General features: G+C 44.4%; 13 non-coding genes across 13 annotated transcripts; all 13 read left to right on the forward strand.

Moving 5' to 3' along the window:
• Positions 1–911: 911 nt before the first annotated feature.
• LOC141206696 (U2 spliceosomal RNA) lies at positions 912–1,102 on the forward strand. The gene has a single exon (XR_012277242.1). It is a non-coding gene; the product is annotated as a U2 spliceosomal RNA (small nuclear RNA).
• A 1,112-nt stretch (positions 1,103–2,214) lies between these two features.
• Positions 2,215–2,405, forward strand: LOC141206698 (U2 spliceosomal RNA). The gene has a single exon (XR_012277243.1). It is a non-coding gene; the product is annotated as a U2 spliceosomal RNA (small nuclear RNA).
• A 1,115-nt stretch (positions 2,406–3,520) lies between these two features.
• Positions 3,521–3,711, forward strand: LOC141206699 (U2 spliceosomal RNA). Its single transcript, XR_012277244.1, has one exon. It is a non-coding gene; the product is annotated as a U2 spliceosomal RNA (small nuclear RNA).
• A 6,192-nt stretch (positions 3,712–9,903) lies between these two features.
• Positions 9,904–10,086, forward strand: LOC141206263 (U2 spliceosomal RNA). Its single transcript, XR_012276919.1, has one exon. It is a non-coding gene; the product is annotated as a U2 spliceosomal RNA (small nuclear RNA).
• A 1,115-nt stretch (positions 10,087–11,201) lies between these two features.
• Positions 11,202–11,392, forward strand: LOC141206701 (U2 spliceosomal RNA). The gene has a single exon (XR_012277246.1). It is a non-coding gene; the product is annotated as a U2 spliceosomal RNA (small nuclear RNA).
• Positions 11,393–12,507: 1,115 nt separating this feature from the next.
• On the forward strand, positions 12,508–12,698 carry LOC141206702 (U2 spliceosomal RNA). The gene has a single exon (XR_012277247.1). It is a non-coding gene; the product is annotated as a U2 spliceosomal RNA (small nuclear RNA).
• A 1,115-nt stretch (positions 12,699–13,813) lies between these two features.
• LOC141206703 (U2 spliceosomal RNA) lies at positions 13,814–14,004 on the forward strand. Its single transcript, XR_012277248.1, has one exon. It is a non-coding gene; the product is annotated as a U2 spliceosomal RNA (small nuclear RNA).
• A 1,115-nt stretch (positions 14,005–15,119) lies between these two features.
• Positions 15,120–15,310, forward strand: LOC141206154 (U2 spliceosomal RNA). Its single transcript, XR_012276820.1, has one exon. It is a non-coding gene; the product is annotated as a U2 spliceosomal RNA (small nuclear RNA).
• A 1,115-nt stretch (positions 15,311–16,425) lies between these two features.
• Positions 16,426–16,616, forward strand: LOC141206704 (U2 spliceosomal RNA). Its single transcript, XR_012277249.1, has one exon. It is a non-coding gene; the product is annotated as a U2 spliceosomal RNA (small nuclear RNA).
• Positions 16,617–17,731: 1,115 nt separating this feature from the next.
• On the forward strand, positions 17,732–17,922 carry LOC141206155 (U2 spliceosomal RNA). Its single transcript, XR_012276821.1, has one exon. It is a non-coding gene; the product is annotated as a U2 spliceosomal RNA (small nuclear RNA).
• Positions 17,923–19,037: 1,115 nt separating this feature from the next.
• LOC141206705 (U2 spliceosomal RNA) lies at positions 19,038–19,228 on the forward strand. Its single transcript, XR_012277250.1, has one exon. It is a non-coding gene; the product is annotated as a U2 spliceosomal RNA (small nuclear RNA).
• A 1,115-nt stretch (positions 19,229–20,343) lies between these two features.
• LOC141206707 (U2 spliceosomal RNA) lies at positions 20,344–20,534 on the forward strand. The gene has a single exon (XR_012277253.1). It is a non-coding gene; the product is annotated as a U2 spliceosomal RNA (small nuclear RNA).
• A 1,115-nt stretch (positions 20,535–21,649) lies between these two features.
• LOC141206708 (U2 spliceosomal RNA) lies at positions 21,650–21,840 on the forward strand. Its single transcript, XR_012277254.1, has one exon. It is a non-coding gene; the product is annotated as a U2 spliceosomal RNA (small nuclear RNA).
• Positions 21,841–22,754: the final 914 nt, after the last annotated feature.

Consider the following 22,754-nt stretch of genomic DNA (forward strand, 5'->3'; position numbering starts at 1 on the left):
ATGCAATGCTATCTTTCTAGCTCTCCCTTTTTACTTCCTTTTGGATAAACAGACATATTAGGCAAGCATTTTGGAGCTTTCACCTAAATAACTACAGGTGGTGAGATAAGCTGCACAATATAATTGACCTTTCAGTATATTGTTGCACACACACCATCTATTTAGCAAATGCCCTTGTTATCAACAGCAGCCTTTTAAACTCACCTGAGCTAACAGGTATGTGCGCTGGTTACTCTGCTGCGCTTAAAATTTCTTTTTTGGTTTGCTACAATGCCTTTTCTGAAACGTTGTCTCCTTCTGCTGGAACACTGACTTCTTTCATTTAATGCCTGCAGACTATAAAAGAGAACCCAACCCAAAAAGTTTGGTTGATTAGTCTGTGGCATTCTGTTAAACTGTTGCTTATGGCGGTCTCTGTGAGCTTCTCAGCGACATTCAGCCAGCCAGGTATCCTGCCTGCAGTAGATGGAATGTGGCAATGGAACGCTGGCTGCGCGTGTCATAATAGGCTCTGAGCCTTTATATACCTGTGCACAGCAGCAGCCACCTTCAGTCTGCTGCTGGACAGCCAGCAGCAGCAGCAGCAAGAGAGGTATGTAATCAGGAGCCCTCCTGCTAAGGGTAGACAGCTGCTCGTTCCACCCCACCCCCCGCCTTAATTGGTTCTCCTCCCTTCCAACGGTGTTGAGGCGGGTGGGAACAGCAGGGGGTGAAGGTGCTGTGTTTAAAGAGGTGGAGTTATGCAGATCTAAAACGCGTGGATTGCAGCAGCAGCAAGCCGAAAAGTGCAGGCATGTAAGGGATCTAGAGGTTGACAACATGTCCTCTTAACGGGAGTCCAGGAGCTCATCTCCACAAATGGACTTTTCAGGATCCTTGGGTGGCTCCGTAGTTTGAAACCAATTCTGGTTATCGCTTCTCGGCCTTTTGGCTAAGATCAAGTGTAGTATCTGTTCTTATCAGTTTAATATCTGATACGTCCCCTATCTGGGGACCATATATTAAATGGATTTTTAGAACAGGGAGATGGAAAAAGAGCTTGCTCTGTCCACTCCACGCATTGACCTGGTATTGCAGTATCTCCAGGACCGGTGCACCCCTTCTTTAATGCAGTTTCTAAAATCAGAAAGAATTGAATTCAATGTTTTTTGTTCATTTTGCTTGTTTGTCGGATTTGGGGATGGACTCTTTGGCTTTGCTTTTCTTCTCCTCATTGGATTTTTCATGTTCAAAGTTGCAGAAGCCAGATTACAAGCTCATTTTGGTTCAACTTCAGCAACTGTGCATTGCATTGCCATGTAATGTGATGCAATGCTATCTTTCTAGCTCTCCCTTTTTACTTCCTTTTGGATAAACAGACATATTAGGCAAGCATTTTGGAGCTTTCACCTAAATAACTACAGGTGGTGAGATAAGCTGCACAATATAATTGACCTTTCAGTATATTGTTGCACACACACCATCTATTTAGCAAATGCCCTTGTTATCAACAGCAGCCTTTTAAACTCACCTGAGCTAACAGGTATGTGCGCTGGTTACTCTGCTGCGCTTAAAATTTCTTTTTTGGTTTGCTACAATGCCTTTTCTGAAACGTTGTCTCCTTCTGCTGGAACACTGACTTCTTTCATTTAATGCCTGCAGACTATAAAAGAGAACCCAACCCAAAAAGTTTGGTTGATTAGTCTGTGGCATTCTGTTAAACTGTTGCTTATGGCGGTCTCTGTGAGCTTCTCAGCGACATTCAGCCAGCCAGGTATCCTGCCTGCAGTAGATGGAATGTGGCAATGGAACGCTGGCTGCGCGTGTCATAATAGGCTCTGAGCCTTTATATACCTGTGCACAGCAGCAGCCACCTTCAGTCTGCTGCTGGACAGCCAGCAGCAGCAGCAGGAGAGGTATGTAATCAGGAGCCCTCCTGCTAAGGGTAGACAGCTGCTCGTTCCACCCCACCCCCCGCCTTAATTGGTTCTCCTCCCTTCCAACGGTGTTGAGGCGGGTGGGAACAGCAGGGGGTGAAGGTGCTGTGTTTAAAGAGGTGGAGTTATGCAGATCTAAAACGCGTGGATTGCAGCAGCAGCAAGCCGAAAAGTGCAGGCATGTAAGGGATCTAGAGGTTGACAACATGTCTTCTTAACGGGAGTCCAGGAGCTCATCTCCACAAATGGACTTTTCAGGATCCTTGGGTGGCTCCGTAGTTTGAAACCAATTCTGGTTATCGCTTCTCGGCCTTTTGGCTAAGATCAAGTGTAGTATCTGTTCTTATCAGTTTAATATCTGATACGTCCCCTATCTGGGGACCATATATTAAATGGATTTTTAGAACAGGGAGATGGAAAAAGAGCTTGCTCTGTCCACTCCACGCATTGACCTGGTATTGCAGTATCTCCAGGACCGGTGCACCCCTTCTTTAATGCAGTTTCTAAAATCAGAAAGAATTGAATTCAATGTTTTTTGTTCATTTTGCTTGTTTGTCGGATTTGGGGATGGACTCTTTGGCTTTGCTTTTCTTCTCCTCATTGGATTTTTCATGTTCAAAGTTGCAGAAGCCAGATTACAAGCTCATTTTGGTTCAACTTCAGCAACTGTGCATTGCATTGCCATGTAATGTGATGCAATGCTATCTTTCTAGCTCTCCCTTTTTACTTCCTTTTGGATAAACAGACATATTAGGCAAGCATTTTGGAGCTTTCACCTAAATAACTACAGGTGGTGAGATAAGCTGCACAATATAATTGACCTTTCAGTATATTGTTGCACACACACCATCTATTTAGCAAATGCCCTTGTTATCAACAGCAGCCTTTTAAACTCACCTGAGCTAACAGGTATGTGCGCTGGTTACTCTGCTGCGCCTAAAATTTCTTTTTTGGTTTGCTACAATGCCTTTTCTGAAACGTTGTCTCCTTCTGCTGGAACACTGACTTCTTTCATTTAATGCCTGCAGACTATAAAAGAGAACCCAACCCAAAAAGTTTGGTTGATTAGTCTGTGGCATTCTGTTAAACTGTTGCTTATGGCGGTCTCTGTGAGCTTCTCAGCGACATTCAGCCAGCCAGGTATCCTGCCTGCAGTAGATGGAATGTGGCAATGGAACGCTGGCTGCGCGTGTCATAATAGGCTCTGAGCCTTTATATACCTGTGCACAGCAGCAGCCACCTTCAGTCTGCTGATGGACAGCCAGCAGCAGCAGCAGCAGGAGAGGTATGTAATCAGGAGCCCTCCTGCTAAGGGTAGACAGCTGCTCGTTCCACCCCACCCCCCGCCTTAATTGGTTCTCCTCCCTTCCAACGGTGTTGAGGCGGGTGGGAACAGCAGGGGGTGAAGGTGCTGTGTTTAAAGAGGTGGAGTTATGCAGATCTAAAACGCGTGGATTGCAGCAGCAGCAAGCCGAAAAGTGCAGGCATGTAAGGGATCTAGAGGTTGACAACATGTCTTCTTAACGGGAGTCCAGGAGCTCATCTCCACAAATGGACTTTTCAGGATCCTTGGGTGGCTCCGTAGTTTGAAACCAATTCTGGTTATCGCTTCTCGGCCTTTTGGCTAAGATCAAGTGTAGTATCTGTTCTTATCAGTTTAATATCTGATACGTCCCCTATCTGGGGACCATATATTAAATGGATTTTTAGAACAGGGAGATGGAAAAAGAGCTTGCTCTGTCCACTCCACGCATTGACCTGGTATTGCAGTATCTCCAGGACCGGTGCACCCCTTCTTTAATGCAGTTTCTAAAATCAGAAAGAATTGAATTCAATGTTTTTTGTTCATTTTGCTTGTTTGTCGGATTTGGGGATGGACTCTTTGGCTTTGCTTTTCTTCTCCTCATTGGATTTTTCATGTTCAAAGTTGCAGAAGCCAGATTACAAGCTCATTTTGGTTCAACTTCAGCAACTGTGCATTGCATTGCCATGTAATGTGATGCAATGCTATCTTTCTAGCTCTCCCTTTTTACTTCCTTTTGGATAAACAGACATATTAGGCAAGCATTTTGGAGCTTTCACCTAAATAACTACAGGTGGTGAGATAAGCTGCACAATATAATTGACCTTTCAGTATATTGTTGCACACACACCATCTATTTAGCAAATGCCCTTGTTATCAACAGCAGCCTTTTAAACTCACCTGAGCTAACAGGTATGTGCGCTGGTTACTCTGCTGCGCTTAAAATTTCTTTTTTGGTTTGCTACAATGCCTTTTCTGAAACGTTGTCTCCTTCTGCTGGAACACTGACTTCTTTCATTTAATGCCTGCAGACTATAAAAGAGAACCCAACCCAAAAAGTTTGGTTGATTAGTCTGTGGCATTCTGTTAAACTGTTGCTTATGGCGGTCTCTGTGAGCTTCTCAGCGACATTCAGCCAGCCAGGTGTCCTGCCTGCAGTAGATGGAATGTGGCAATGGAACGCTGGCTGCGCGTGTCATAATAGGCTCTGAGCCTTTATATACCTGTGCACAGCAGCAGCCACCTTCAGTCTGCTGCTGGACAGCCAGCAGCAGCAGCAGCAGGAGAGGTATGTAATCAGGAGCCCTCCTGCTAAGGGTAGACAGCTGCTCGTTCCACCCCACCCCCCGCCTTAATTGGTTCTCCTCCCTTCCAACGGTGTTGAGGCGGGTGGGAACAGCAGGGGGTGAAGGTGCTGTGTTTAAAGAGGTGGAGTTATGCAGATCTAAAACGCGTGGATTGCAGCAGCAGCAAGCCGAAAAGTGCAGGCATGTAAGGGATCTAGAGGTTGACAACATGTCTTCTTAATGGGAGTCCAGGAGCTCATCTCCACAAATGGACTTTTCAGGATCCTTGGGTGGCTCCGTAGTTTGAAACCAATTCTGGTTATCGCTTCTCGGCCTTTTGGCTCAGATCTGTAATGGGTCTAGTCATTTGGCTGTCTGTGCGTTAACTCTTGGCCCTGTGGCATCGCCATTTTATGGCTTAAGCCACTTGCTGCTATAAGGAGTTGGCCAGTAGACACGACTAGCGATAATGGGACGCATTCGATACGCTGGGCCCGGTGAGGCTCGAGTGAAGTTTGGAATCCAGATTGATGTGGAAGAAGGCAAAGAAGGAATCTTTACCCTCAGCTTCGTGGTGAAGGAGATTTTGTTTGGACTCCTTGAAGTGAAGAAGGAAGAAATCTTGTGCCTCCAGCAATTCAAAAGCAAGTATAATCTTGTATTTACTTCTATGGCTGTTTGCAACAATTTCTATGATTGTTTGAAAAAGAATCTGGACAATCAATATTTGGATGGGCTGACTTTTGTCATCTTGTATTGCTCCAAAGAGGTACCTCTGACTGTTTTCATGTACAACCCACATGTGGACTTGGCTTTGATTTATGCCTTTCTAAATAGGCACTGCTATATTACCAAGGTGGCAGTAAAAGTCATGAATGAGGAGGAACTATGGACCGGTAAATATCGTTTCATGGTCAAGTTCCGGGAAAGTCCTGATGAACCAGGGGGTATACATTATCCTCCATCAAATTTTTCCATTGGGAGTGAGCGGGGTTACCTGTTCTTCCCCAATGCGCCCAGGTTTTGTCGTCATTGTAGGAGGTATGGCCATACTCAGGAAGCATGCGACATCAGACAGATTATTTGCAGGAAGTGCAATGAGGTGGGTCATTCTTCCAATAATTGCAAAAATGAAATAGTCTGTAATCTCTGCGGAGAGAAGGGGCATGCCTTCAGAGACTGTATATTCCATCCTGGTTCATATGCAGGGGCAGCGGGAAGGGGAAGGAGAAGAAATGAATCTCCTGCACCCACAGCTACAACTCCGACTGCTCCAACTCCGACTGCTCCGATATCTACTCTGGCTTTCCTGGATGAGGAGGAGGCTCGGGTTGCTTTTCCAGAACTGGTTCGTGTGAATGTAAGAGGAAATATGGAGCTGGCACCTGAGCCACCGGTGCAGAGGGCCGCGTCTGTGGCTTCAGATGTCAGTGAGTCTGAGACAATAACTGATGATCGTATAGGCATGGAAGTGGCCCCGGTGGAGGATCTGGAGGCTGAAATTCCAGACATGATGGTTACATTGCAGGGGGAAGAGGAGTCTGATCTGACCAGAACACCGCATGTGGCCTGGAGCGATGTCGTTTCTGACCTTGAGGAGGAGGGAGGTCAGGGGGACTTTGACCCCCAGCGGCGGGATTATAGTTCAGATGAAGATGGAGGCGCTTCAGTGAAGAAAAAGAAGAAAACTGAACCATCCTTTTCCCCTTTAAGTGACTGCAGTGTGAGTCCAGCCCGGGTGTACCCTACTGCATCCGATCCCCAAGATGTGTCTTTTTGGGGGGAAGGCACAAACTACGATATCTGCACGTCCAGCGTCCTACCCCCAGAAGGGTTAGGATGATGTACAGGTGGGCATGTTGTCGTGACCTGCCACATCAAATTAATAGATGGGTGCCCAAGTTGCTCTCAGCATCTTGTCGCTAAATGTTAGGCTGATTAAATCTGAGTCGAGAAGAGTGGCAATTTTGGACTACTTGAGCAACTTGGATGCGGACGTATACTGTGTCCAGGAGTGTGGGATCTCCGATCCCTTAAGTGAAAATGCATGGCCTTTAGGTCAAAGTGTGTGGTCTGGTTCTGTATGTAATAAAAATTGTGGGGTAGGTGTTTTGGTGAAGGGTTATAGTGTTAAGATAGAAAGTTACATGGTGGTGGAGGCGGGGAGGTGTGTAATATGTAAGTTAAATTGTAGGGGGTGGAGGGTTAGGGTGGTAAATATGTATGCACCAATAGATAAAGGGGAGAGGCTGGAAATTTTTGAGAAATTATGTTTTTTTTTATCTGGCAAAATGCCAATAATTTTTGTTGGAGATTTCAATTGTGTGACGGAGGGGGATAAGATGGATGTTACAGGTAAAAGACTCAAGAGTCTTGTGGCGGATTTTTCCTTACAGGATGCTGCGGAAGTTTTTTTAGGTAATCCACCTCCTGCGACCTATAAGGCCGACAGGGGAGGCATAGAGTCTAGAATAGACCGTATCTTCTTTTCTTCACAAAATGTTATTTGTAGGAATTTCCAGCAGGAAGATGTTCCCTTCTCTGACCATGTGTGTTTGAGGGCACGTCTAGAAGGTAAGATTTCCTTTGTATATGGTGGTGGCGTGTGGAAACTTAATGTGCGTTTGCTGGAAGATAATAGGATCATGCGTGATTTTAGGCGAATGTATGTTAGGTGGAGGGATAAAAAAAGTGATTTCAGGAATGTGCTTGAGTGGTGGGACTGGATGAAGAGTGAGATTGGTTTTTTCTTTAGAAAAAGGGGCAGGAGGAAAGCAGCAATGAATAGAGCAAAATTTAATGATTTAAGCTCTAGACTGGAGTGGCTGAGGAAGTTAAGGATGATTGGAGTGGATGTGGATGTTTTGATGTGTCAAGTGAAAGAAGAGATTAAGAAATATATTGAGGGTAAAGGGAAAGAAATTATTTACCGTTCTAAGATTGAACATTTGGAGAAAAATGAGAAATGCACAAGGTTTTTTTTCAAAAAAGTTTTTGGGAAGAAAGTAGATATGGATGAGGTGGTGAATGGCGATGGGGTGTGTGTGAGTGGGAAGGATGTGATGCAGGAGGTGGTGTTGTTTTATAAGGAGTTGTATGGGGAAAAATGGGTTGATGATAGGATGTTGACTGATGCTTTGGGGTGTTTAGAAGGTTGTTTGGGTGAGGATGAACGTGAAATATTGGATGATGTAATTGTGTTGGATGAAGTTAAAAAAGTGGTGATGTCTGCGAGTAAGAATAAAACACCTGGGAAGGATGGACTGCCCGTGGAGTTATATGTTAAGGAATGGGACACGATGGGAAATGACTTATTGGAGGTGTGCCAGTATATGTTCACGGAGAATATGTTGAGTGAATCTATGAGAGATGGGGTGGTGGTTTTGGTTCATAAGAAAGGTGATAAAAAGGATTTGGGGAATTGGAGGCCAATCACCCTTTTGAATGCAGACTATAAGGTGTTTAGTAAATTGTTGGCTAGCCGGATGCGGGAAGTGATTGGCGGTGTGGTGGATGAAGATCAAGTGTGTGCAGTGCCTGGGAGAAGTATGACTGAAAATTTGGTGTTGTTGCGTGATGTGATTGGGGATTGTATGAGTCGTAAGCAGAAATGTTTGTTGTTTTCGGTTGATTTTGAAAAAGCTTTTGACCGTGTGTCACATAGCTTTATGTTTAAGGTTTTGTCTAAGATGGGTTATTCCAGGAATTTTGTAAACTGTGTTAGGAGTTTGTATTGTAATGTTTCAAGTGAATTTTTGGTGAATGGGTGGTTGAGTGAGAAAGTGAGAATTAAATCAGGAGTGCGTCAGGGGTGCCCTATGTCCCCTTTTTTGTTTATTAGTGTGATTGAAGTGTTGATGTGTATGGTTAGGAAGGATAAGGTTATGAGAGGTGTGATTATTCCTAGGAGTAATGGAAAGGATGTGAGAATTCTAGGTTACATGGATGATGTAGTGATTGTGAGTGGGAATATGGCTGCGATGAGTAGGGCAAGGTTGATATTAAATTTGTTTTGTAGTGTCTCAGCTTTTAAGGTCAATTGGACTAAGAGTTCCTTTAAATGTTTTGGTGAGAGGAATGTACGGATGGATGGTGTGAGGTGTGAGGATGGTGCAATAAAGGTGCTTGGGATTAAGTTTAATGATGATTTGAAAGGAAATGAGAGTTGGGAAGATTGTGGGGTGAGAGTGGTGCGCAAGTTGAATTTTTGGCGAATGAGAGAACTAACTCTGACTGGGAAAGTTCTGATTATTAAGGCGGTTATTTTGCCTATTTTGTTGTTTGTTGCGAATGTATATCCTGCTGCTTTTAAGAAAATTAGGAAAACTGAGAAATTCATCTTTAATTTTCTTTGGGGAAGTCGCATGGAGAAATTGAAACGGGAATATGTCTATAAGTTATGTGTAAATGGTGGTTTGGATTTTCCAAATATTGATTTCTTTTTAGGGATTAGTTACGTGAAAATGGTGGTGGTGGTTCTAGGGAAAAGTAATAAGTGTGCTTATATGATGAAGTATTCGGCTGGATGGATGCTTTATGGCTTAAAGTGGGTCAAAAGGGATGCTAGAGTGCCTGTTGCTTTTAAGTGTCCTGTATGGTATGGTTGTGTTGAGAAATTTGTAAGGAAGTATGATTTGTTGTCCGTTAACATGAGTGATTTTAGGCAAAAGAAGAAAGTCATTAGGATGGTGCGTGAGCGTGAGGTGGTATGTAATATCAATGGGTTGAGAGGGGAGGAAGTAACCGAGATGTGGAGAAAATTAAGTATAGATGGTGTGACTAACAGACAGAGAGATATCGCTTGGATGATATTGCATGACATTTTGCCTGTTAGAGATGTGCAAAAGAAGAAGGATTTAGTTAAATCTGAGGTATGCCCGAGGGATGGATGTGGTTTGAGAGAGCATGTTAGACATATGGTATGGGATTGTGATTTTGCATATGATGTATGGAAGGGTATAGGGGGACTTTGCAAGGAATTGGTGGGTGTAAAGTATGTTAATTGGAAACTTGCTATGTTTGGGATGGGTGCATGTAGTAGAATTAAGGATAGGATTTTATGGTTGTTGGTGGTGTGTGTAATTGAAAGTTTGTGGGATGCGAGGAATTTGTTAGTTTTTAAAAGGAAGAAAATGTCAGTTAATGAATGTTTGAGATTGATTCTGTCACGTATGTATGTAATATACCTCTGGGATCAGGAACGTGGAAGTATTATAGATGCTGAAGGGATCTGGAAGTTTAAAAAGTGGAGGTTTTTGGTAAAGTTTAATTAGTAGTGTATAATGTACCTGATGATAAGGTTTGGTTTTATTTTTGATTATATACCAAGTGTAATGAAAGGCTAAGTGTCAATGAAAGGCTTTTGTAAGTCGATTTGATTGAGCTTATGCTCCGGCCTATCTGATTTGGTTAAAAAAAAAAAAAAAAATCTGTTCTTATCAGTTTAATATCTGATACGTCCCCTATCTGGGGACCATATATTAAATGGATTTTTAGAACAGGGAGATGGAAAAAGAGCTTGCTCTGTCCACTCCACGCATTGACCTGGTATTGCAGTATCTCCAGGACCGGTGCACCCCTTCTTTAATGCAGTTTCTAAAATCAGAAAGAATTGAATTCAATGTTTTTTGTTCATTTTGCTTGTTTGTCGGATTTGGGGATGGACTCTTTGGCTTTGCTTTTCTTCTCCTCATTGGATTTTTCATGTTCAAAGTTGCAGAAGCCAGATTACAAGCTCATTTTGGTTCAACTTCAGCAACTGTGCATTGCATTGCCATGTAATGTGATGCAATGCTATCTTTCTAGCTCTCCCTTTTTACTTCCTTTTGGATAAACAGACATATTAGGCAAGCATTTTGGAGCTTTCACCTAAATAACTACAGGTGGTGAGATAAGCTGCACAATATAATTGACCTTTCAGTATATTGTTGCACACACACCATCTATTTAGCAAATGCCCTTGTTATCAACAGCAGCCTTTTAAACTCACCTGAGCTAACAGGTATGTGCGCTGGTTACTCTGCTGCGCTTAAAATTTCTTTTTTGGTTTGCTACAATGCCTTTTCTGAAACGTTGTCTCCTTCTGCTGGAACACTGACTTCTTTCATTTAATGCCTGCAGACTATAAAAGAGAACCCAACCCAAAAAGTTTGGTTGATTAGTCTGTGGCATTCTGTTAAACTGTTGCTTATGGCGGTCTCTGTGAGCTTCTCAGCGACATTCAGCCAGCCAGGTATCCTGCCTGCAGTAGATGGAATGTGGCAATGGAACGCTGGCTGCGCGTGTCATAATAGGCTCTGAGCCTTTATATACCTGTGCACAGCAGCAGCCACCTTCAGTCTGCTGCTGGACAGCCAGCAGCAGCAGCAGCAGGAGAGGTATGTAATCAGGAGCCCTCCTGCTAAGGGTAGACAGCTGCTCGTTCCACCCCACCCCCCGCCTTAATTGGTTCTCCTCCCTTCCAACGGTGTTGAGGCGGGTGGGAACAGCAGGGGGTGAAGGTGCTGTGTTTAAAGAGGTGGAGTTATGCAGATCTAAAACGCGTGGATTGCAGCAGCAGCAAGCCGAAAAGTGCAGGCATGTAAGGGATCTAGAGGTTGACAACATGTCTTCTTAACGGGAGTCCAGGAGCTCATCTCCACAAATGGACTTTTCAGGATCCTTGGGTGGCTCCGTAGTTTGAAACCAATTCTGGTTATCGCTTCTCGGCCTTTTGGCTAAGATCAAGTGTAGTATCTGTTCTTATCAGTTTAATATCTGATACGTCCCCTATCTGGGGACCATATATTAAATGGATTTTTAGAACAGGGAGATGGAAAAAGAGCTTGCTCTGTCCACTCCACGCATTGACCTGGTATTGCAGTATCTCCAGGACCGGTGCACCCCTTCTTTAATGCAGTTTCTAAAATCAGAAAGAATTGAATTCAATGTTTTTTGTTCATTTTGCTTGTTTGTCGGATTTGGGGATGGACTCTTTGGCTTTGCTTTTCTTCTCCTCATTGGATTTTTCATGTTCAAAGTTGCAGAAGCCAGATTACAAGCTCATTTTGGTTCAACTTCAGCAACTGTGCATTGCATTGCCATGTAATGTGATGCAATGCTATCTTTCTAGCTCTCCCTTTTTACTTCCTTTTGGATAAACAGACATATTAGGCAAGCATTTTGGAGCTTTCACCTAAATAACTACAGGTGGTGAGATAAGCTGCACAATATAATTGACCTTTCAGTATATTGTTGCACACACACCATCTATTTAGCAAATGCCCTTGTTATCAACAGCAGCCTTTTAAACTCACCTGAGCTAACAGGTATGTGCGCTGGTTACTCTGCTGCGCTTAAAATTTCTTTTTTGGTTTGCTACAATGCCTTTTCTGAAACGTTGTCTCCTTCTGCTGGAACACTGACTTCTTTCATTTAATGCCTGCAGACTATAAAAGAGAACCCAACCCAAAAAGTTTGGTTGATTAGTCTGTGGCATTCTGTTAAACTGTTGCTTATGGCGGTCTCTGTGAGCTTCTCAGCGACATTCAGCCAGCCAGGTATCCTGCCTGCAGTAGATGGAATGTGGCAATGGAACGCTGGCTGCGCGTGTCATAATAGGCTCTGAGCCTTTATATACCTGTGCACAGCAGCAGCCACCTTCAGTCTGCTGCTGGACAGCCAGCAGCAGCAGCAGCAGGAGAGGTATGTAATCAGGAGCCCTCCTGCTAAGGGTAGACAGCTGCTCGTTCCACCCCACCCCCCGCCTTAATTGGTTCTCTGCCCTTCCAACGGTGTTGAGGCGGGTGGGAACAGCAGGGGGTGAAGGTGCTGTGTTTAAAGAGGTGGAGTTATGCAGATCTAAAACGCGTGGATTGCAGCAGCAGCAAGCCGAAAAGTGCAGGCATGTAAGGGATCTAGAGGTTGACAACATGTCTTCTTAACGGGAGTCCAGGAGCTCATCTCCACAAATGGACTTTTCAGGATCCTTGGGTGGCTCCGTAGTTTGAAACCAATTCTGGTTATCGCTTCTCGGCCTTTTGGCTAAGATCAAGTGTAGTATCTGTTCTTATCAGTTTAATATCTGATACGTCCCCTATCTGGGGACCATATATTAAATGGATTTTTAGAACAGGGAGATGGAAAAAGAGCTTGCTCTGTCCACTCCACGCATTGACCTGGTATTGCAGTATCTCCAGGACCGGTGCACCCCTTCTTTAATGCAGTTTCTAAAATCAGAAAGAATTGAATTCAATGTTTTTTGTTCATTTTGCTTGTTTGTCGGATTTGGGGATGGACTCTTTGGCTTTGCTTTTCTTCTCCTCATTGGATTTTTCATGTTCAAAGTTGCAGAAGCCAGATTACAAGCTCATTTTGGTTCAACTTCAGCAACTGTGCATTGCATTGCCATGTAATGTGATGCAATGCTATCTTTCTAGCTCTCCCTTTTTACTTCCTTTTGGATAAACAGACATATTAGGCAAGCATTTTGGAGCTTTCACCTAAATAACTACAGGTGGTGAGATAAGCTGCACAATATAATTGACCTTTCAGTATATTGTTGCACACACACCATCTATTTAGCAAATGCCCTTGTTATCAACAGCAGCCTTTTAAACTCACCTGAGCTAACAGGTATGTGCGCTGGTTACTCTGCTGCGCTTAAAATTTCTTTTTTGGTTTGCTACAATGCCTTTTCTGAAACGTTGTCTCCTTCTGCTGGAACACTGACTTCTTTCATTTAATGCCTGCAGACTATAAAAGAGAACCCAACCCAAAAAGTTTGGTTGATTAGTCTGTGGCATTCTGTTAAACTGTTGCTTATGGCGGTCTCTGTGAGCTTCTCAGCGACATTCAGCCAGCCAGGTATCCTGCCTGCAGTAGATGGAATGTGGCAATGGAACGCTGGCTGCGCGTGTCATAATAGGCTCTGAGCCTTTATATACCTGTGCACAGCAGCAGCCACCTTCAGTCTGCTGCTGGACAGCCAGCAGCAGCAGCAGCAGGAGAGGTATGTAATCAGGAGCCCTCCTGCTAAGGGTAGACAGCTGCTCGTTCCACCCCACCCCCCGCCTTAATTGGTTCTCTGCCCTTCCAACGGTGTTGAGGCGGGTGGGAACAGCAGGGGGTGAAGGTGCTGTGTTTAAAGAGGTGGAGTTATGCAGATCTAAAACGCGTGGATTGCAGCAGCAGCAAGCCGAAAAGTGCAGGCATGTAAGGGATCTAGAGGTTGACAACATGTCTTCTTAACGGGAGTCCAGGAGCTCATCTCCACAAATGGACTTTTCAGGATCCTTGGGTGGCTCCGTAGTTTGAAACCAATTCTGGTTATCGCTTCTCGGCCTTTTGGCTAAGATCAAGTGTAGTATCTGTTCTTATCAGTTTAATATCTGATACGTCCCCTATCTGGGGACCATATATTAAATGGATTTTTAGAACAGGGAGATGGAAAAAGAGCTTGCTCTGTCCACTCCACGCATTGACCTGGTATTGCAGTATCTCCAGGACCGGTGCACCCCTTCTTTAATGCAGTTTCTAAAATCAGAAAGAATTGAATTCAATGTTTTTTGTTCATTTTGCTTGTTTGTCGGATTTGGGGATGGACTCTTTGGCTTTGCTTTTCTTCTCCTCATTGGATTTTTCATGTTCAAAGTTGCAGAAGCCAGATTACAAGCTCATTTTGGTTCAACTTCAGCAACTGTGCATTGCATTGCCATGTAATGTGATGCAATGCTATCTTTCTAGCTCTCCCTTTTTACTTCCTTTTGGATAAACAGACATATTAGGCAAGCATTTTGGAGCTTTCACCTAAATAACTACAGGTGGTGAGATAAGCTGCACAATATAATTGACCTTTCAGTATATTGTTGCACACACACCATCTATTTAGCAAATGCCCTTGTTATCAACAGCAGCCTTTTAAACTCACCTGAGCTAACAGGTATGTGCGCTGGTTACTCTGCTGCGCTTAAAATTTCTTTTTTGGTTTGCTACAATGCCTTTTCTGAAACGTTGTCTCCTTCTGCTGGAACACTGACTTCTTTCATTTAATGCCTGCAGACTATAAAAGAGAACCCAACCCAAAAAGTTTGGTTGATTAGTCTGTGGCATTCTGTTAAACTGTTGCTTATGGCGGTCTCTGTGAGCTTCTCAGCGACATTCAGCCAGCCAGGTATCCTGCCTGCAGTAGATGGAATGTGGCAATGGAACGCTGGCTGCGCGTGTCATAATAGGCTCTGAGCCTTTATATACCTGTGCACAGCAGCAGCCACCTTCAGTCTGCTGCTGGACAGCCAGCAGCAGCAGCAGCAGGAGAGGTATGTAATCAGGAGCCCTCCTGCTAAGGGTAGACAGCTGCTCGTTCCACCCCACCCCCCGCCTTAATTGGTTCTCCTCCCTTCCAACGGTGTTGAGGCGGGTGGGAACAGCAGGGGGTGAAGGTGCTGTGTTTAAAGAGGTGGAGTTATGCAGATCTAAAACGCGTGGATTGCAGCAGCAGCAAGCCGAAAAGTGCAGGCATGTAAGGGATCTAGAGGTTGACAACATGTCTTCTTAACGGGAGTCCAGGAGCTCATCTCCACAAATGGACTTTTCAGGATCCTTGGGTGGCTCCGTAGTTTGAAACCAATTCTGGTTATCGCTTCTCGGCCTTTTGGCTAAGATCAAGTGTAGTATCTGTTCTTATCAGTTGAATATCTGATACGTCCCCTATCTGGGGACCATATATTAAATGGATTTTTAGAACAGGGAGATGGAAAAAGAGCTTGCTCTGTCCACTCCACGCATTGACCTGGTATTGCAGTATCTCCAGGACCGGTGCACCCCTTCTTTAATGCAGTTTCTAAAATCAGAAAGAATTGAATTCAATGTTTTTTGTTCATTTTGCTTGTTTGTCGGATTTGGGGATGGACTCTTTGGCTTTGCTTTTCTTCTCCTCATTGGATTTTTCATGTTCAAAGTTGCAGAAGCCAGATTACAAGCTCATTTTGGTTCAACTTCAGCAACTGTGCATTGCATTGCCATGTAATGTGATGCAATGCTATCTTTCTAGCTCTCCCTTTTTACTTCCTTTTGGATAAACAGACATATTAGGCAAGCATTTTGGAGCTTTCACCTAAATAACTACAGGTGGTGAGATAAGCTGCACAATATAATTGACCTTTCAGTATATTGTTGCACACACACCATCTATTTAGCAAATGCCCTTGTTATCAACAGCAGCCTTTTAAACTCACCTGAGCTAACAGGTATGTGCGCTGGTTACTCTGCTGCGCTTAAAATTTCTTTTTTGGTTTGCTACAATGCCTTTTCTGAAACGTTGTCTCCTTCTGCTGGAACACTGACTTCTTTCATTTAATGCCTGCAGACTATAAAAGAGAACCCAACCCAAAAAGTTTGGTTGATTAGTCTGTGGCATTCTGTTAAACTGTTGCTTATGGCGGTCTCTGTGAGCTTCTCAGCGACATTCAGCCAGCCAGGTATCCTGCCTGCAGTAGATGGAATGTGGCAATGGAACGCTGGCTGCGCGTGTCATAATAGGCTCTGAGCCTTTATATACCTGTGCACAGCAGCAGCCACCTTCAGTCTGCTGCTGGACAGCCAGCAGCAGCAGCAGCAGGAGAGGTATGTAATCAGGAGCCCTCCTGCTAAGGGTAGACAGCTGCTCGTTCCACCCCACCCCCCGCCTTAATTGGTTCTCCTCCCTTCCAACGGTGTTGAGGCGGGTGGGAACAGCAGGGGGTGAAGGTGCTGTGTTTAAAGAGGTGGAGTTATGCAGATCTAAAACGCGTGGATTGCAGCAGCAGCAAGCCGAAAAGTGCAGGCATGTAAGGGATCTAGAGGTTGACAACATGTCTTCTTAACGGGAGTCCAGGAGCTCATCTCCACAAATGGACTTTTCAGGATCCTTGGGTGGCTCCGTAGTTTGAAACCAATTCTGGTTATCGCTTCTCGGCCTTTTGGCTAAGATCAAGTGTAGTATCTGTTCTTATCAGTTTAATATCTGATACGTCCCCTATCTGGGGACCATATATTAAATGGATTTTTAGAACAGGGAGATGGAAAAAGAGCTTGCTCTGTCCACTCCACGCATTGACCTGGTATTGCAGTATCTCCAGGACCGGTGCACCCCTTCTTTAATGCAGTTTCTAAAATCAGAAAGAATTGAATTCAATGTTTTTTGTTCATTTTGCTTGTTTGTCGGATTTGGGGATGGACTCTTTGGCTTTGCTTTTCTTCTCCTCATTGGATTTTTCATGTTCAAAGTTGCAGAAGCCAGATTACAAGCTCATTTTGGTTCAACTTCAGCAACTGTGCATTGCATTGCCATGTAATGTGATGCAATGCTATCTTTCTAGCTCTCCCTTTTTACTTCCTTTTGGATAAACAGACATATTAGGCAAGCATTTTGGAGCTTTCACCTAAATAACTACAGGTGGTGAGATAAGCTGCACAATATAATTGACCTTTCAGTATATTGTTGCACACACACCATCTATTTAGCAAATGCCCTTGTTATCAACAGCAGCCTTTTAAACTCACCTGAGCTAACAGGTATGTGCGCTGGTTACTCTGCTGCGCTTAAAATTTCTTTTTTGGTTTGCTACAATGCCTTTTCTGAAACGTTGTCTCCTTCTGCTGGAACACTGACTTCTTTCATTTAATGCCTGCAGACTATAAAAGAGAACCCAACCCAAAAAGTTTGGTTGATTAGTCTGTGGCATTCTGTTAAACTGTTGCTTATGGCGGTCTCTGTGAGCTTCTCAGCGACATTCAGCCAGCCAGGTATCCTGCCTGCAGTAGATGGAATGTGGCAATGGAACGCTGGCTGCGCGTGTCATAATAGGCTCTGAGCCTTTATATACCTGTGCACAGCAGCAGCCACCTTCAGTCTGCTGCTGGACAGCCAGCAGCAGCAGCAGCAGGAGAGGTATGTAATCAGGAGCCCTCCTGCTAAGGGTAGACAGCTGCTCGTTCCACCCCACCCCCCGCCTTAATTGGTTCTCCTCCCTTCCAACGGTGTTGAGGCGGGTGGGAACAGCAGGGGGTGAAGGTGCTGTGTTTAAAGAGGTGGAGTTATGCAGATCTAAAACGCGTGGATTGCAGCAGCAGCAAGCCGAAAAGTGCAGGCATGTAAGGGATCTAGAGGTTGACAACATGTCTTCTTAACGGGAGTCCAGGAGCTCATCTCCACAAATGGACTTTTCAGGATCCTTGGGTGGCTCCGTAGTTTGAAACCAATTCTGGTTATCGCTTCTCGGCCTTTTGGCTAAGATCAAGTGTAGTATCTGTTCTTATCAGTTGAATATCTGATACGTCCCCTATCTGGGGACCATATATTAAATGGATTTTTAGAACAGGGAGATGGAAAAAGAGCTTGCTCTGTCCACTCCACGCATTGACCTGGTATTGCAGTATCTCCAGGACCGGTGCACCCCTTCTTTAATGCAGTTTCTAAAATCAGAAAGAATTGAATTCAATGTTTTTTGTTCATTTTGCTTGTTTGTCGGATTTGGGGATGGACTCTTTGGCTTTGCTTTTCTTCTCCTCATTGGATTTTTCATGTTCAAAGTTGCAGAAGCCAGATTACAAGCTCATTTTGGTTCAACTTCAGCAACTGTGCATTGCATTGCCATGTAATGTGATGCAATGCTATCTTTCTAGCTCTCCCTTTTTACTTCCTTTTGGATAAACAGACATATTAGGCAAGCATTTTGGAGCTTTCACCTAAATAACTACAGGTGGTGAGATAAGCTGCACAATATAATTGACCTTTCAGTATATTGTTGCACACACACCATCTATTTAGCAAATGCCCTTGTTATCAACAGCAGCCTTTTAAACTCACCTGAGCTAACAGGTATGTGCGCTGGTTACTCTGCTGCGCTTAAAATTTCTTTTTTGGTTTGCTACAATGCCTTTTCTGAAACGTTGTCTCCTTCTGCTGGAACACTGACTTCTTTCATTTAATGCCTGCAGACTATAAAAGAGAACCCAACCCAAAAAGTTTGGTTGATTAGTCTGTGGCATTCTGTTAAACTGTTGCTTATGGCGGTCTCTGTGAGCTTCTCAGCGACATTCAGCCAGCCAGGTATCCTGCCTGCAGTAGATGGAATGTGGCAATGGAACGCTGGCTGCGCGTGTCATAATAGGCTCTGAGCCTTTATATACCTGTGCACAGCAGCAGCCACCTTCAGTCTGCTGCTGGACAGCCAGCAGCAGCAGCAGCAGGAGAGGTATGTAATCAGGAGCCCTCCTGCTAAGGGTAGACAGCTGCTCGTTCCACCCCACCCCCCGCCTTAATTGGTTCTCCTCCCTTCCAACGGTGTTGAGGCGGGTGGGAACAGCAGGGGGTGAAGGTGCTGTGTTTAAAGAGGTGGAGTTATGCAGATCTAAAACGCGTGGATTGCAGCAGCAGCAAGCCGAAAAGTGCAGGCATGTAAGGGATCTAGAGGTTGACAACATGTCTTCTTAACGGGAGTCCAGGAGCTCATCTCCACAAATGGACTTTTCAGGATCCTTGGGTGGCTCCGTAGTTTGAAACCAATTCTGGTTATCGCTTCTCGGCCTTTTGGCTAAGATCAAGTGTAGTATCTGTTCTTATCAGTTTAATATCTGATACGTCCCCTATCTGGGGACCATATATTAAATGGATTTTTAGAACAGGGAGATGGAAAAAGAGCTTGCTCTGTCCACTCCACGCATTGACCTGGTATTGCAGTATCTCCAGGACCGGTGCACCCCTTCTTTAATGCAGTTTCTAAAATCAGAAAGAATTGAATTCAATGTTTTTTGTTCATTTTGCTTGTTTGTCGGATTTGGGGATGGACTCTTTGGCTTTGCTTTTCTTCTCCTCATTGGATTTTTCATGTTCAAAGTTGCAGAAGCCAGATTACAAGCTCATTTTGGTTCAACTTCAGCAACTGTGCATTGCATTGCCATGTAATGTGATGCAATGCAATCTTTCTAGCTCTCCCTTTTTACTTCCTTTTGGATAAACAGACATATTAGGCAAGCATTTTGGAGCTTTCACCTAAATAACTACAGGTGGTGAGATAAGCTGCACAATATAATTGACCTTTCAGTATATTGTTGCACACACACCATCTATTTAGCAAATGCCCTTGTTATCAACAGCAGCCTTTTAAACTCACCTGAGCTAACAGGTATGTGCGCTGGTTACTCTGCTGCGCTTAAAATTTCTTTTTTGGTTTGCTACAATGCCTTTTCTGAAACGTTGTCTCCTTCTGCTGGAACACTGACTTCTTTCATTTAATGCCTGCAGACTATAAAAGAGAACCCAACCCAAAAAGTTTGGTTGATTAGTCTGTGGCATTCTGTTAAACTGTTGCTTATGGCGGTCTCTGTGAGCTTCTCAGCGACATTCAGCCAGCCAGGTATCCTGCCTGCAGTAGATGGAATGTGGCAATGGAACGCTGGCTGCGCGTGTCATAATAGGCTCTGAGCCTTTATATACCTGTGCACAGCAGCAGCCACCTTCAGTCTGCTGCTGGACAGCCAGCAGCAGCAGCAGCAGGAGAGGTATGTAATCAGGAGCCCTCCTGCTAAGGGTAGACAGCTGCTCGTTCCACCCCACCCCCCGCCTTAATTGGTTCTCCTCCCTTCCAAGGGTGTTGAGGCGGGTGGGAACAGCAGGGGGTGAAGGTGCTGTGTTTAAAGAGGTGGAGTTATGCAGATCTAAAACGCGTGGATTGCAGCAGCAGCAAGCCGAAAAGTGCAGGCATGTAAGGGATCTAGAGGTTGACAACATGTCTTCTTAACGGGAGTCCAGGAGCTCATCTCCACAAATGGACTTTTCAGGATCCTTGGGTGGCTCCGTAGTTTGAAACCAATTCTGGTTATCGCTTCTCGGCCTTTTGGCTAAGATCAAGTGTAGTATCTGTTCTTATCAGTTTAATATCTGATACGTCCCCTATCTGGGGACCATATATTAAATGGATTTTTAGAACAGGGAGATGGAAAAAGAGCTTGCTCTGTCCACTCCACGCATTGACCTGGTATTGCAGTATCTCCAGGACCGGTGCACCCCTTCTTTAATGCAGTTTCTAAAATCAGAAAGAATTGAATTCAATGTTTTTTGTTCATTTTGCTTGTTTGTCGGATTTGGGGATGGACTCTTTGGCTTTGCTTTTCTTCTCCTCATTGGATTTTTCATGTTCAAAGTTGCAGAAGCCAGATTACAAGCTCATTTTGGTTCAACTTCAGCAACTGTGCATTGCATTGCCATGTAATGTGATGCAATGCTATCTTTCTAGCTCTCCCTTTTTACTTCCTTTTGGATAAACAGACATATTAGGCAAGCATTTTGGAGCTTTCACCTAAATAACTACAGGTGGTGAGATAAGCTGCACAATATAATTGACCTTTCAGTATATTGTTGCACACACACCATCTATTTAGCAAATGCCCTTGTTATCAACAGCAGCCTTTTAAACTCACCTGAGCTAACAGGTATGTGCGCTGGTTACTCTGCTGCGCTTAAAATTTCTTTTTTGGTTTGCTACAATGCCTTTTCTGAAACGTTGTCTCCTTCTGCTGGAACACTGACTTCTTTCATTTAATGCCTGCAGACTATAAAAGAGAACCCAACCCAAAAAGTTTGGTTGATTAGTCTGTGGCATTCTGTTAAACTGTTGCTTATGGCGGTCTCTGTGAGCTTCTCAGCGACATTCAGCCAGCCAGGTATCCTGCCTGCAGTAGATGGAATGTGGCAATGGAACGCTGGCTGCGCGTGTCATAATAGGCTCTGAGCCTTTATATACCTGTGCACAGCAGCAGCCACCTTCAGTTTGCTGCTGGACAGCCAGCAGCAGCAGCAGCAGGAGAGGTATGTAATCAGGAGCCCTCCTGCTAAGGGTAGACAGCTGCTCGTTCCACCCCACCCCCCGCCTTAATTGGTTCTCCTCCCTTCCAACGGTGTTGAGGCGGGTGGGAACAGCAGGGGGTGAAGGTGCTGTGTTTAAAGAGGTGGAGTTATGCAGATCTAAAACGCGTGGATTGCAGCAGCAGCAAGCCGAAAAGTGCAGGCATGTAAGGGATCTAGAGGTTGACAACATGTCTTCTTAACGGGAGTCCAGGAGCTCATCTCCACAAATGGACTTTTCAGGATCCTTGGGTGGCTCCGTAGTTTGAAACCAATTCTGGTTATCGCTTCTCGGCCTTTTGGCTAAGATCAAGTGTAGTATCTGTTCTTATCAGTTTAATATCTGATACGTCCCCTATCTGGGGACCATATATTAAATGGATTTTTAGAACAGGGAGATGGAAAAAGAGCTTGCTCTGTCCACTCCACGCATTGACCTGGTATTGCAGTATCTCCAGGACCGGTGCACCCCTTCTTTAATGCAGTTTCTAAAATCAGAAAGAATTGAATTCAATGTTTTTTGTTCATTTTGCTTGTTTGTCGGATTTTGGGATGGACTCTTTGGCTTTGCTTTTCTTCTCCTCATTGGATTTTTCATGTTCAAAGTTGCAGAAGCCAGATTACAAGCTCATTTTGGTTCAACTTCAGCAACTGTGCATTGCATTGCCATGTAATGTGATGCAATGCTATCTTTCTAGCTCTCCCTTTTTACTTCCTTTTGGATAAACAGACATATTAGGCAAGCATTTTGGAGCTTTCACCTAAATAACTACAGGTGGTGAGATAAGCTGCACAATATAATTGACCTTTCAGTATATTGTTGCACACACACCATCTATTTAGCAAATGCCCTTGTTATCAACAGCAGCCTTTTAAACTCACCTGAGCTAACAGGTATGTGCGCTGGTTACTCTGCTGCGCTTAAAATTTCTTTTTTGGTTTGCTACAATGCCTTTTCTGAAACGTTGTCTCCTTCTGCTGGAACACTGACTTCTTTCATTTAATGCCTGCAGACTATAAAAGAGAACCCAACCCAAAAAGTTTGGTTGATTAGTCTGTGGCATTCTGTTAAACTGTTGCTTATGGCGGTCTCTGTGAGCTTCTCAGCGACATTCAGCCAGCCAGGTATCCTGCCTGCAGTAGATGGAATGTGGCAATGGAACGCTGGCTGCGCATGTCATAATAGGCTCTGAGCCTTTATATACCTGTGCACAGCAGCAGCCACCTTCAGTCTGCTGCTGGACAGCCAGCAGCAGCAGCAGCAGGAGAGGTATGTAATCAGGAGCCCTCCTGCTAAGGGTAGACAGCTGCTCGTTCCACCCCACCCCCCGCCTTAATTGGTTCTCCTCCCTTCCAACGGTGTTGAGGCGGGTGGGAACAGCAGGGGG

Source organism: Phyllobates terribilis, unplaced genomic scaffold (genome assembly GCF_046119375.1).
Source record: "Phyllobates terribilis strain yellow unplaced genomic scaffold, ASM4611937v1 Scaffold_142__1_contigs__length_4687701, whole genome shotgun sequence".
NCBI classification, from domain to species: Eukaryota; Metazoa; Chordata; class Amphibia; order Anura; family Dendrobatidae; genus Phyllobates; species Phyllobates terribilis.